Genomic DNA, 14,713 nt, shown 5'->3' with positions numbered 1-14,713 from the left:
TCACCTAAGATCAACACATGATAAACGGGCAGTCTCGCACAAAGATGACATGGCCCAACGGCCTGAAAGAGCGTAATCGTGACCGCGCGGCATGACTTCTCCATAGGCAGGTTCTACTGGATACTGTACTGTACAGCCCCGACAAGCAACTAAAATTCTCCGAGCCAAAAGGGAACTGTTATTTGCCCCATGGAGATAAACATCTTTACCGTTCTCAACGAAGAGAAAATCAATAACAAAAGATCTGAAACCCCACCTACGATCCACCAAAAAGGCCAAAAGGGAGCTGAAAGGCCAATAAAGAGTAACCAGTTCTATTGACAAAAACATATGTGGCGGATGACATTTTTAACTAACCAAACAGGTGGCACCAGCCAACAGGTTTCTCCTACCCAACTAAATGCTAGGGAATATTCGAAAAAAAACTGGGAAAACTTGAATTTTTTTTTTTTGTTTTTTAACTGGGAAAGTAATCAATTGAACGGGGACCCCAATAAGACGTTACTTCATGAAAATAGCTATCTTTAACTGACCAGTCATCAATCGACGATCTTGCATAAGTAATCAGCTGAACGAGGTATCAACTCAGCCTCGATTTTGATATTACTTTCTTTGGCGGTATCAAATATATCACCGGCGAGTTGAAGCGAACACAGTTTCATACTACCAGAATCGACGATAAAAGGTACAGTTTGGTTGTCTGTAAACCACTTAACAGAGCACTCTGAAAGAAGATGTGCAAACTTTTCAAAGCAAAACAAACACAGTGGAGTTCTCTCCACGTGGTACTCGATCTGGTATTCGTCTACATAGAATCTCAGTTTTTGCGCGAAAACAGGCATGTTACCAATGGCAATGAAAGCAGCCAATCCAATAGCGCTAACATCCGAGTATACAATACGAGATAGTCTGCGAGCAACGTCCGCAAAACACTGGAATTGAGATAAGAAACATTATTCTTCCAGAACTCTAACTGTATGGAAACTGACAACGGGTTAACCACAGCAGGAGCACACGCGCACTCGACCACTGAACCTGTGGCCAGAAGATCAGAAATAGCCTGCTCGACAAATCACTATACTGGACTGGATGGCTGAGCGATTATTAGAAAACTGAGCTGAGGGTAGAATGTAAATAAAGAGAATCTGATACCCAACAAAAATAGTATCGCGAATAAAGCAAAAAGCACTTATATGATTTCAAAACTCTACATTAACCTTAAGGTTGCCTTTAACTTAAATATAATGCGTTCCGTCCTGATAATCAGTCTTTTATTCATTCATTCAGTCATCAGGGCTAATACAATCGTTAACCCTCGGACTAATGCCCCCATCGTGGTACAAGGGGGATGAAACCCCCTCCTTGGGTTTTCGTTCTATTAAGGCGCAGAAAATAAATTTACATTCATTAAATAGAAAGCCCTGAGCTTGCTCTATAAAATAATGACGTAATCTTTGGCCGTGAAGTAGCATGACGTCATTTGATCCGCCATCTTGGATCCGTCACCTTTGATTTTACTATTTTCTTAAAAAGTCAAAAAATAATCTAGAATGCTTATGAAATGTACAATTTGGTAAAATTCAGCAAAATGATGAACAAAGCTGAAAAAAAAAATACACAAGTATGTCGAAAAAGTTGATTTTTGTCCAAACCTATACGAAGTTTGTGGTTGTCATGACAAAGTCAAAAGTAATGGACGCAGTTGACATATCCAAAATTTACGCGAACGATAATTGAACAGCTACAGAAATTTTTCAGCCCCTTAGAGTAAATTGTCTTTCCAAGACTACCAAAAAGCCTTGAATCACATGGTTCAACAAAATTATCAATAAGTTCAACTGGGTCAAAGTCTCCCAATCATTTGATTATGTTGAATAAATTATATACTCATCTTATCCCATTCTCTTCCATGCAGCTTGGTATTTGCCATAAGTATGTATTTTTACTGATTGGAGGGGCTGCAGCGGCTCCTCTAAAACGGCTTGGGCAGGAAGATGGATTTGCTCAGAAACTTCTTTGGCCGCAGCTGAAACACTTGTCTGCCAGTTGAGGCTGACGTCCACGAAAGGACTGCATGCGGAAAAAACAAAAAGGCTGATTAGAAGAAAAATAATTGCCAGTGGACAGACCATGAGTAGATGCAACTTCACTGGATGTAGAGCGGGTAGCTGTAGAGTTGGCCAGCTAGACGTATTTTTCCGCTTTTTCTCCCGGATCTTAGCTAGCGCTCGTCTTTCGGCTGATCAGAATTTTTTCTCTTCCCCTGAATCTTCGGCGAGTTCGTCCGACTCGTACTTGCACTGCTGCCCAAACAGCGAGGTTCTTGTCCACGGAACGAAATAACTTGGCTGCTGAAAGGTTTCCTTTTGAGATGGTCTTGATGGTCCCGTCTGTTGCATCAAGCAGAGAGTTGCTAGACTCGTATTGTACTTTAGAGTTAAAAGAACTCGAAGCCTTGGATACCGTTTTTAGCTTCTACAGTTGAGACTGAGTGGCGGCTTGTTTCTCATCGAGATCGCGTTTGAATGCAGCGAACCTCTGATCAAACGTAACGTCCAAAAGACGAGGAAACAATGTTCGTGAAGCAGTCTTATGAACAGGATCTCCCTCACTGAAGGATTGCGCGATCGAAGCGGGAACGCTCGCTCGTTCAGTATCCGACGACATAACAACAAAAGCAAAGTTGAAAGAGATGCCTTCGAGTGGTTCTTGCATAACTTACAAATTCTTAAATAGCCTACCAGCCCCTAAGGGATTCACGCCTAAAATACTTCTACAGTTAATACGAACCATACATAGTGAACATACTCCAGTGTAATTAGCGAAACGTTACAAAATATATATCCTCTCATATGAAAATGAAATTTCATTCACATGCAAATTAAATCATTTTCATATGAATGGTTGCGCACCAGGCTTGGCTTTGACAGATCAAGAAGATTAGGTCAACTCCAAAATGGGCTATTGGTTTTGCATTACTACGCTACAAAACTCGCGCCACTTTTTGACCAATCACAAGTAAAACCAATCAAATTCGCTCGCTCGCGTTTACCCGCGGTTTCTGCGTCCGCTACATGTATTAACTATAGGTTTTGATTGGATGGTTCACTGTTTTACCTGTATCTTTTATGACTGGCGACAGTAACTACTTTGGTTTGGGTTTTAGGACACTCGATTGAAACCGCTCTGTTTTCGCGGTAACTTCATTTCGCAACAAATGAAAGAAGCATGTATCGCGAGACTTAAATTTCGCGATTTGGCAGAAAAATCACGTTTAAAGCAACTACATTTCGCGAGAATTTACCAAACGAAACAAATAGATATTACTGGGGAGTTTAAGAAAACCACAACTGCAACTGCGAAGGAAAGGTCGCTGAACAAACCTAAAACTAACTGACTTTAGAGTATTGCACGATTCGTACTGAGGTAAAAGACAAATTCATTTTTTTAATCGATGTTGTCCTCTGCGCAACCGTAGTGATTACGTATTAATTCCCCAATGTCGGTGTCAGAATCTGCGCTGCTGCAAACGACCTCGGACAGTCTGTTGTCTGAGAAAACTATGCTGACAAATTTGTCCCATACAGCTCCATGCTCGACATTAATTTCATTGGTTATATGACTCTTTCGTTTTTCAAAAATGCACTACTTTCAGTTTGTGACACGACATGTATGTACAGCCTCGTTCGTTCAACGATCATCAGCGTTATCGGACTCGATCTAAAAATATGCTTTGTTGTAGCTGCACAGGGATGAATGCTGTTTAGATTATGGTCTAGGGATCTTTAAAAAATCTTGACTTTGAATACTGATGATCTTCAGAGACGCTCTCTAAATGTATCCCGCCCTGGTTACCTGGCCGAAGCTTTATAAATAACGTGCTCGAAATGTAGCGAAATGCTCACTAGGTTTGCGCTTTTTGTTTTCAAAGGCTACACTCTAACTGACCTAATTTCCTACTTGAAAAAATACAGCACAACTGAAGAAAATTCCCATTTTCAACCTTCTTTATTTTTAAACCTTCACTTGGTTATTACAAAGGACCGTGATGCAAATACATTACTACAAGTTTGCGCGCGGCAGAGACGCTCATCACACCTGTTTAACGCGTTTTCTCCGTCCTGGTTGTAACGTATTGCTTGCTTAAGCATATTGAAGGTTATAAATCATTTAGTATTTTCTTCTCTGTTGTTTAGGACTGTTTAGCTTACATTCCTGCTTGTTTTGTAAATTGAAAGGCAGAACACTGCCCAATGTATTTTGCGCATTGTTTGCCCCCGAACATAGTTGCGTAAATTTTCGCCGCTGACATGGCTAGGTTAGGGGACAGACCAATTCCAAAGACAAATCTTGGACATTTCATCCCGCGAGGGACATTCACTGTTGGACACTTGGAGTAATAACTCATTTTCGCTAGTTTCCAGCCCTGCTTAGCAGCCAGCTGAGCAAGCTGTTTATATACTGCTTTATCGATGGCCTCAGTCTCCTTAGGGATTAACACTGACAGCAACAGGAAGATAAAGCAGCAACAAGGAATGAGTTTCATCGTGATTCGGAGGTTTGTAATGTACCTGTTAAAAAGAATTAAGAAAAACAGCTCACTCTAAAGACATTTACTTATGAGAACAATTAATTTCACCTATCAAAGGCCACTTCACTTAACGAAAGAATTTAATTATCGTAATGCTAGCAAAAATACTGAGGCGTCGTTTTCTGTTTCATCAGAAAGATACAGGGATACAGGTTTATTTTGTCAATATGCTTTAGCTAGAAGAGTGAGCCGTCACAGCCTATACTTAAAAGATCAAAAGGCTGCGACAGTTCAGCAGCTAATTTACAGGTATTACATCATCACACAGACATCACTTTTCAAAATTCCCTGAATATTCCCCACGAAATGTCAGATACAGAATCTGGATCCAGCCTTTCTGGCAGCCGTCCTTCCCAATAATAAACTCCATATGTACAGCCTAATAAAATTGCAACAAAACTGAAGCACATAACATTAAAGTTTGGAGGGAAACGGTGTCATTTCAGGAGAAACCGGGCCATTTCAATCCCCTCAGATTTTCTTAAAAGAATTGTCACCTCAAACTTTCGTGATACGAGAAATTTTTCTGGCCTGTTGTTTTCGGATTGATAAATATGCCGTTTTAGGTATCAAAAAAAAAAGGGTCAGTTATGATTTTCGGATTTGAAAGGCAGTAAGACCTACGGTTTTCGGGAAATGAACAAAAGAGCGCTAATGAATTTTGAAGACTCAAGTTCCCCTAGAATTACCGACCAGATAAATATTTTAAAGCTGAAAAAAGCTAAAGAAGCTAAAATTAACCTACATAGCTTTAAAAACACAACAGATAGCCTAAACAGCGTTTTAAAGCATTTGAGAGAAAACCGTGCCGCGGCAGTGGCTGTGCCCTGAGAAATGGAACGGATCAAGCGATGAAATGCTGAGAGAAACTTACCAGGAGTGAATCTTGGCTCAAGATCAGCGCTCTTAGTGATTCTAACCAGTGAAGTGGATACAAGTCCTTGCCACTGAACTAAAAGGCAAATTGAGAACATCATTATCAGTGAAGACTGCCGTTCATTGGAAAATGAGCTACCAAAGGGCTTCACCAGTGTGACTTTAACTTTTGAGTTGTCCCTATCAATTGTAAGGTAGAAAGTATAAAAAATCTAATCCAGCTCTTCGAGCTTCTTCGAGAACAAAAGAATGCAAGTAACGTAAAAGACAACTGGAATTCCCCGTGATATTTCGTTACAAAGCGGCTAAACATTACCTTCGCACGGCAACGCAGTAGAATACTGGTTCTCAAATTAGAAACGATAGATCCTTCTTTACAAACGTGACTAATCGATGACATCAATGACTCCGATGAGATCAATCACAATAAAATATTTAAGATAGTGCGCGCGCTCTCATTGGTCGATAGGTGTTTTAACATGAGATTATGTGAACATGGTTGTATTTCTACGTTTCGAGAAATACTTTATAGATGCAATAGTACAGTGGACGTTTTTCCATGTTTACATAGCCTCATCTAAACAATCGGGGAAATTGGGAGAATTCTCGATAATTATGCAAACCCCCGACCGCGACTCGGCTAATATTCTCTAAGCCTCCCTCGTGTTTAGATGAGGCTATGTAAACACGGTACAATCCTCGATTGCTTAAGTAATCAATGGTTAATCGATGGGTAACCAGCTGATTATCTCATTCCCACTTATTTTCGCGTAAGTAATTTCGCAAATAAAGAAGAAGCGATTTCGCGATTTGGCAGAAAAATCACGTTGTGGGGACTAAATTCCCCTAAAATTTGCCAAACGTTGTTCTGCATCAACACTTTAAAGTGCACCTAACCCCCAAATTTTTTTTTTCGCTAAAACAAATCTAGACTTTATTTGAAGCATTTGGGCGAAGAAATTTTTGAATTTGGTTGAATCCTCGATTTTCTATGCCCTTTCAAAGTCGCGATTAAGTGTTTCACGACCGCGTTTTAGGGAGTCTGGGGCGGCGGTTCCTGATGACGTCTACCCAGGAACCAAACACAATAGCGCCTAAGTCAACTCTCTGTATTTGCTTGAGAAAATAGAACGCAAAACTAATCGTTCCGATGTATTTTGGGACTAAAACGTCCAAGTTTTGTCTCAGAATCATTTCTTTTTCGTCACTGGAGTCAGAGTTAAGTTTCGATTCGGAAGGTTCCGAAATAAACTTCGATCGAGCACGTTCGACAACTGTGAACTCACTGTTTAGAGCTTTGAGAGCAATTTACAATATTTCAAGCGACGACGGGGAAGACGTCTTTGCGGACGAGCTGCTTGTGTATTAGGAATGGAAAGCTAGATACGAAGTGGAGGAGCAGGCAAACGAAAAGCAGGAAAGAAAACTCAAGGACTGCTTTGGATGGTAATTTCGTCAACTAAACATAAGATTCCCACGCGTGTTTATAGCCCGTTTACATTTGTCCTTACCGAGAATGTATTTTGTCAAGGTTCTGTTAAATCCAGTTTGTGTTTTACTTTCACTTGAATGCTTCATGTTTATAAGAGCGACGTACGTGTTGCAGTTTCCGAGACTGGATGACCTCCAAAACATTGGCTTCGATCGATTGAAAATCGTATTGTTTGGACCTGTATTTTTGAAGCTGCGGGAAGCAAGGCGGAAGGAAACATTTCATACAATTACCGATTTCACATTGTCACACGTTTTAAGTCGTAACTCCAAATAGCCAATGTAAATTGTTCTCAAAGTTTGCAGTGAAATTCGTCGGATAAGCGAAAAGGATGTGTTCCCTAGGCGGTCCGCAGATAAAGTTACGCGGTCATATTTTCGACGCTATTGCACAGAATCTTTGTCGCACTGCTGATTTCCAAACCTTCGAAAACCTCTGTGAGTCTAACAATTTTGTTATCATGTAATTCTAGAAAATTAATCTTCGACTTTCATCTAAATCGAAAGAGAAATAAGTGTTGGTTAGCGGCGTACAGTTGCGATCTATTTACATATCAGTATAACGCTTCTTGATCATGACCGGATCACACAACTTTGCCGGTTATGTTATAAATACTGCGGGATTGGAAGATATAGCTTGTAGGTAGTATTTCTACAAATTGCTGGTTAGCTTTAAGCAGAAAATTTATGAAAATAGCGTTCGAAAGTCTGCGGAACAAATTCCAGTGAGAGTTCTTCAATGGTTCTCACAGATTCAGTTCGCTTGTTTCGGTTCGACAAAATCAACCATCGTTTACGTCTTTATTGCACCATTAGCCGATCATCGTCAGTAAATTGTACAGTATATCTTTCTTTAAATCTGGAATATTGCTGCAACAGCCGATAGCACCTCTGGAAGGCGTTTCTGCGCACTTTTCGAATGTGTATTGCACCATCCTGAAGGAAATGAGAGGAAATGAGATATCCAACCTTCCTGGGTAGACGTCACAAGAGCCGCTGGACCCATTCTCCTCAAACTCGGTCGTGAAACAAAATGGCGGTGTTTTGGAGCTATTTTCGAGATTTCGTCGTGGCATAGAAAATCGAGGATTTAACGGAATTCAAAATTTTTTTCGCAGAACTATTTCAAATAATAAGTAGATTCGTTCTAGCGAAAAAAAATTTTTGGGGTTAGGTGCACTTTAAGCCTGGTCTACACGAGCAAGTTTTATGTGGCAAATACTTTTGATCGTGTAGATGGCACAGTAAATATTTGTCAGTGGTTCAAAGTTTAGTGCGCCAGTAATGACTTTGGAAAGCAGAGATACGCAAAAACAAGGCGAGGCTGGGTAGTTGTTCCCCAAAAATATGGCGCTTACGAACATATTTGCCACATTTCTTTTGACGAGTCGTCTACACGAGCAATGTTTGTATGTGATAACTTTAATTTGTCACATAAAAGCTAACACGCCAGCTTTTCAGCACATGATATATTTGTCACATAAAAATTGGCCAATTTCCTTATCTACGCGAGCAAATGAGAATTGTCACATAAACCTTGCACGTGTAGACGAGGCTTTGGACAAGTTGGTAATTTACAATAACTGTCTAATTCCTCGCGCGTTGATTGGCTCATTTTTATCATCAATAAGAGTACAGACGGATAAAATTTTAATTTACGCAAGCTTTCAAGTTCAACTTTCAGCTGTCAAACTGTCAACTTTTTAACCAATGACATTTTATGAACTTTTTCTAAGTAGACAATCAAAAAGCGAGAAAAGCTATCAGGGAGTTTAAGAAAACCACGACGGCAACGGTAACGGGAACGTCGCTAAACAAAAGATTTAACTAGGAGAACAATGGCTGTCCACGTGCGTTATAACTCTTGGTACATTTCTTTACCGTCCCCGGCAAAACAACAACGTGAAATGACGAAATTCTGCGTTGTCTGGAGAACGTGAACCACGACGGCTACTTTTTTAAATTTTCATTTCAAGTTTATCGCTGTGTCCCAGATTCAGTTTCGTGAAAGTTTTGTCAGTGATAAACAAAGTAAAGGACTGTTAGAGTATCGCGTGCTTCGTAGGGAAAATATAAAGTCATTTTTTAATCGACGTTGTCCTCGGCGTCGCCGTCGTGGTTATTTAAACTCCCTATTGACAATGTTCGCGTCATTTTGAACAAAATTCACTTATCTTTGTTTACGACAAGTTTACGGCGTCTTTTCCCTTCATTTATTCCCGGCATTTGACCATTTTGGGGTCTTGTCATTGTAAAAAACAAACTGACGTCAGTTCTTTTAGTTTCATTCCACCAGTACTTTCGAGTGTTTCATATGAACTTCAAAAAATGATTTTTTTTTTTCGACATTTGGTGTTGTTAGAAATTTTTTTTTTTTTTTTGAGACGATATTTAAAACAGTCGCACGGACGTTTGCGAAACGATGTAAATAACCTTGGTACAAAGTGTTTGTCCACTTGCTAAATCGAATTTCTGGTGGATTCCTTCTCAAACCCATCAAGTTTAAACAGAAGCATATGGTTTAAACAAAGGAAATCATGAACGTGTTAATTCCTCGTTTTCTCCTTAGTTTTAGTTTCGATTGAGAAGATATATCAAACACTCAAGACAGTGTTTGATCACATTTCCAAACACCTCGAAGTTCGTCAAAAATACTCCGCTACGGGCTAACTTTAAAACGGAGAACGGGGAATCGGGGAATGGGAATGGGAATGGGAATGGGAATGGGGAACGGGGAACGGAGAACGGAGAATCGTTAAAATGGGGAATCTTTAAAAGCGGGAATCTTTAAAAGCGGGAATCTTTAAAATGGGGAATCTTTAAAAGCGGGAATCTTTAAAACGGGGAATCTTTAAAAGCGGGAATCTTTAAAATGGGGAATCTTTAAAAGTGGGAATCTTTAAAACGGGGAATCTTTAAAAGCGGGAATCTTTAAAATGGGGAATCTTTAAAAGCGGGAATCTTTCAAATGGGGAATCTTTAAAACGGGGGATCTTTAAAGTGGGGAATATTTAATAGCGTTATTCTTTACTGAAAAGCGAACGAGAATCTCTCACTTTCCCACCGGAAGCTATTTATTCTGTCACATGTATCAACTCAACAGGTACAGAGACAGTTGTGGAATTTATTCATTGTAATTTTATTGCACGCTATTAAAGCACATCGGTTCAGCGGGATAGTGGAGCGGTTCAAATCTCGATTCTCACTCTTTGAGATCCGCTAGACCGACCAAAGAATCTAACCGCCTGGATTTATCTTAACTCCGGACTGTGACGTTTAGTTTCGCAGCGATGGATATTTGTCGTAGCCTTATCATGTGCTAATGGAACGACTTACGACTTAACGACAAATATATGGCAGGGAAAACACGTTTTTGGTTATTTAATCGATAAATCAACAGTCCCCTAAATCTGGTTTTCACATGACGTCGCTAAAATTCAAACTACAAAACTATTAACCATCCTGAGATTTTACTTTCATGATGTGTAAGAGCAGCTGAAAACTAATAGTCATACAAGTTTTTGCTCCAAGTGGGTTCTCGGTTTTGTAATAGACTACGCTTGAATTTCTAAGCTTTTGCGTGACGCGGCATTTACATGACGGGCAAGAAAGCCGTCGTGTTGGTTAAAAGAGTGACTTATTTCGGGGGAATTTGGCTATCTGAACAGTTCATGTATCAGAAAAAGTATTATTTTTAAAATGTTTTTGAGTTCCTGAAGAGATAAATTCAGGCTATCTTTAAAACGAGGAACGGGGAATCGGGGAATGGGAATGGGAAGGGGAATGGGAATGGGAATGGGAATGGGGATCGGGGAACGGGGAACGGGGAATCTTTAAAAGCGGGAATCTTTAAAATGGGGAATCTTTAAAAGCGGGAATCTTTAAAACGGGGAATCTTTAAAAGCGGGAATCTTTAAAACGGGGAATCTTTAAAAGCGGGAATCTTTAAAACGGGGAATCTTTAAAAGCGGGAATCTTTAAAATGGGGAATCTTTAAAACCGGGAATCTTTAAAACGGGGAATCTTTAAAAGCGGGAATCTTTAAAACGGGGAATCTTTAAAACCGGGAATCTTTAAAATGGGGAATCTTTAAAAGCGGGAATCTTTAAAATGGAGAATCTTTAAAAGCGGGAATCTTTAAAATGGGGAATCTTTAAAAGCGGGAATCTTTAAAACGGGGAATCTTTAAAATGGGGAATCTTTAAAAGCGGGAATCTTTAAAAGTGGGAATCTTTAAAATGGGGAATCTTTAAAAGCGGGAATCTTTAAAATGGGGAATCTTTTTTAAGCGGGAATCTTTAAAAGCGGGTGATTTCTTGTCAACCACTGTTTCGACTTTCCGTCCTTGTTCCTGGTTTATGTGATAAAAACGGCTCCAAACGACCCCTCCCCTATCACATCTTTTTCGCCGAGATCATTCCATTTAAACTGTGGAAGACCTTCAAAGCGACCGATTCTTTCTTCTTTAAAGTGAATGCAATGGGCACTTTGAAATTGTCTTCGCATGACTGCATGGCGTAGAAAGAGGTATCATTAAGCACACAATGACGGATTATACGCGAAATTCGCCGCCACATCGTTCGGGCATCGAGCGTCGAATTACTTTATTGCTGGTTTTCAGTGTCACGCCATTCAAAATAAATCAAAATCAAAAATCAAAACAGTTCAAATGATAAAGTCCAGAATCTTGAAGAGAAAGAAGGTAAATATGCAAAGACTTTCGCCAAGATTCAGGTCACAGCAATGTATCTTACGCAAGATATGCGGAGAAATTTTTTACCCAAATTTATAGAGATTTTGATGGAGACGCCATGCTGGCGCCCATCCGGATGGCGGCCGGAAACCAACAGAAACATCTGTCACTGAGTTTTGCTACCAAAGCGTGAATTTATCTCTTCAGGAACTCAAAAACATTTTAAAAGTAATACTTTTTCTAATACATGAACTCTTCAGATAGCCAAATTCCCCGAAATAAGTCATTCTTTTAATCAACATGACAGCTTTATTGCCCGTCATGTAAATGCCGCATCACGCGAAAGCTCAGAAATGCAAGCGTAGTCTATTACAAAACCAAGAACCCACTTGGAGCGAAAATTTGTATGAATATTAGTTTCCAGCTGCTCTTATACATCATGAAAGTAAAATCTCAGGATGATTAATAGTTTTGTAGTTTGAATTTTAGCGACGTCATGTGAAAACCAGATTTAGGGGACTGTTGATTTATCGATTAAATAACCAAAAACGTGTTTTCCCCGTTTTAAAGATTCCCCATTTTAAAGATTCCCCGTTTTAAAGATTCCCGCTTTTAAAGATTCCCCATTTTAAAGATTCCTGCTTTTAAAGATTCCCCATTTTAAAGATTCCCGCTTTTAAAGATTCCCCATTTTAAAGATTCCCGCTTTTAAAGATTCCCCATTTTAAAGATTCCCGCTTTTAAAGATTCCCCATTTTAAAGATTCCCGCTTTTAAAGATTCCCCGTTTTAAAGATTCCCGCTTTTAAATATTCCCCGTTTTAAAGATTCCCCGTTCCCCGTTCTCCGTTCCCCTTCCCCATTCCCCTTCCCCTTCCCCATTCCCATTCCCCATTCCTATTCCCATTCCCCGATTCCCCGATTCCCCGATTCCCCGATTCCCCGATTCCCCGATTCCCCGATTCCCCGATTCCCCGATTCCCCGATTCCCCGATTCCCCGTTTTAAAGATAGCCGATAAATTCACGCTTTTGTAGCAAAACTCAGTGACAGATGTTTCTGTTGGTTTCCGGCCGCCATCCGGATGGGCGCCAGCATGGCGTCTCCATCAAAATCTCTATAAATTTGAGTAAAACAATTCTCCGCATATCTTGCGTAAGAAACATTGCCGTGACCTGAATCTTGGCGAAAGTCTTCTTTCCCTTCAAGATTCTGGACTTAAACATTTGAACTGTTTTGATTTTTATTTTGGTTTATTTTGAATGGCGTGACACTGAAAACCAGCAATAAAGTAATTGAATGCTCGATGCCCGAACGATGTGACGGTGAATTTCGCGTATAATCCGTCATTGCGTGCTTAATGATACCTCTTTCTACGCCATGCAGTCATGCATCAAGAAATCACCCTCTTTCAAAGATTCCCACTTAAAAAAGATTCCCCATTTTAAAGATTCCCGCTTTTAAAGATTCCCGCTTTTAAAGATTCCCCGTTTTCAAGATTCCCGCTTTTAAAGATTCATCATTTTAAAGATTCCCGCTTTTAAAGGTTCCCCGTTTTAAAGATTCCCGCTTTTAAAGATTCCCGCTTTTAAAGATTCCCCATTTTAAAGATTCCCGCCTTTAAAGATTCCCCGTTTTAAAGATTCCCGCTTTTAAAGATTCCCCGTTTTAAAAATTCCCGCTTTTAAAGATTCCCCATTTTAAAGATTCCCACTTTTAAAGATTCCCCATTTTAAAGATTCCCCGTTCCCCGTTTCCCGTTCCCCGTTCCCCTTCCCCGTTCCCATTCCCCGATTCCCCGTTCCCGATTCGCCGTTCCTCGTTTTAAAGATAGCCCTCCGCTACGCGTCGTATTTTCAACTCTCTTCTCGGTGTTTGGAAATGTGGTCTGTGACGAAACTACTGTGGTTTACCGCTAGACCACAAGAACTCACCAACGTGTAGTACGTGTTTGTATCTTGTATTACAGGAAATAGTTTCTACGTTTTTGCTAGCCACATTGGCACATGTATTCATTCGCATATTGCCTGCTGAACAGTAAACGTCGTTTTGTTACTAAAAGGTACCCGCTGTCTTTACATGGTCAAGCACTGTCTTTCGTGTTTGATATATTTCTTCTCAACACCTAGTCACAATCATCCTCAGAGACCCAGGGAGCAGTTAGTTGGGGTGGGAGGAAACAAATCCACCTCAAACTGAATCGTCGAAATATCGACGCATCAATTGTTGCCCGGCTTATTTCCTCCCGCCGCAACTAACTGCGCTTGGGTCTCCGGGAATGAGTCACAAGTACATAAGGACCTGTTTGTTGTGTGAACGCATTGAGAAATAGTGTTAGATTTTGGGTACTCATACGGTTGGAGTCAAGGGATTATCCGAGGTTAGAGATCGAGTCCCCCATATAGTCCTTATATCCAAGATAATCCCTTTTAGGTTAGTTTTAGACCTGGTACCCAGTTCTTCCGCGGATGTTACTCGCGCGTTGCGTGGATGTTTTCGTAGAGGGTCAGTTTGTGTTTCGTTCTGTTTCTTTTCATTTCAAAACGATGGAAAACCTCCAACGCTGTGGGGATATCTTCTTTACGGGCAATCTCACTATGTTTTAATACATTTCGAAATTTCAATAGGAATTTAAATAAGAGACGGATGTCCCCTGCACAAACAATAACAACTGAATGAACGGCAGAGAAATGTGTAGACAAACGAGTGCAACGCAAACGAACGTAAACGAATCAGGCACCGAACAAACAGATGGTCGAAAGTGCAGAAAGACGCCCGCCGCTAGAGCAGCAAAAGGCGGTTTAAGCAACAACGGCATCAACGCCAAAGATAACCTCGATTAAAAAACGACTTTGTATTCAACTTACTAATATCGTGAGAATTAAGATTCATTCAGTTTGTCTATCACTGTTAAAAATATCCCAAACAGCATTTGTACGGCAGCGTCAAAACGTTTTTTTTTTTTTGTAAAGGACGGCAAAGCAATGAACAAAGAATCATAACGCACGCTTGCACAGCCTGATCTCAATGACTTATAAACGGAAGATTGCAATTGACAAGGGTC

General features: G+C 40.2%; 1 long non-coding RNA gene across 1 annotated transcript; it reads right to left on the bottom strand.

The window, feature by feature from the left end:
* Positions 1-3,989: 3,989 nt before the first annotated feature.
* Positions 3,990-5,886, bottom strand: LOC149097657 (uncharacterized). The gene is made up of 3 exons (XR_016204309.1): positions 5,784-5,886; positions 5,466-5,543; positions 3,990-4,571 (listed from the first exon to the last, which is right to left on the bottom strand). It is a non-coding gene; the product is annotated as an uncharacterized LOC149097657 (long non-coding RNA).
* Positions 5,887-14,713: the final 8,827 nt, after the last annotated feature.

The sequence above is a fragment of the Orbicella faveolata genome, unplaced genomic scaffold (genome assembly GCF_042242905.1).
Source record: "Orbicella faveolata isolate gen_17 unplaced genomic scaffold, um_ofav_v1 contig_47, whole genome shotgun sequence".
Lineage (NCBI taxonomy): Eukaryota > Metazoa > Cnidaria > Anthozoa > Scleractinia > Merulinidae > Orbicella > Orbicella faveolata.
The sequence above is the reverse complement of the archived record's forward strand: the minus strand, read 5'-3'. Positions and strand labels throughout refer to the sequence as shown.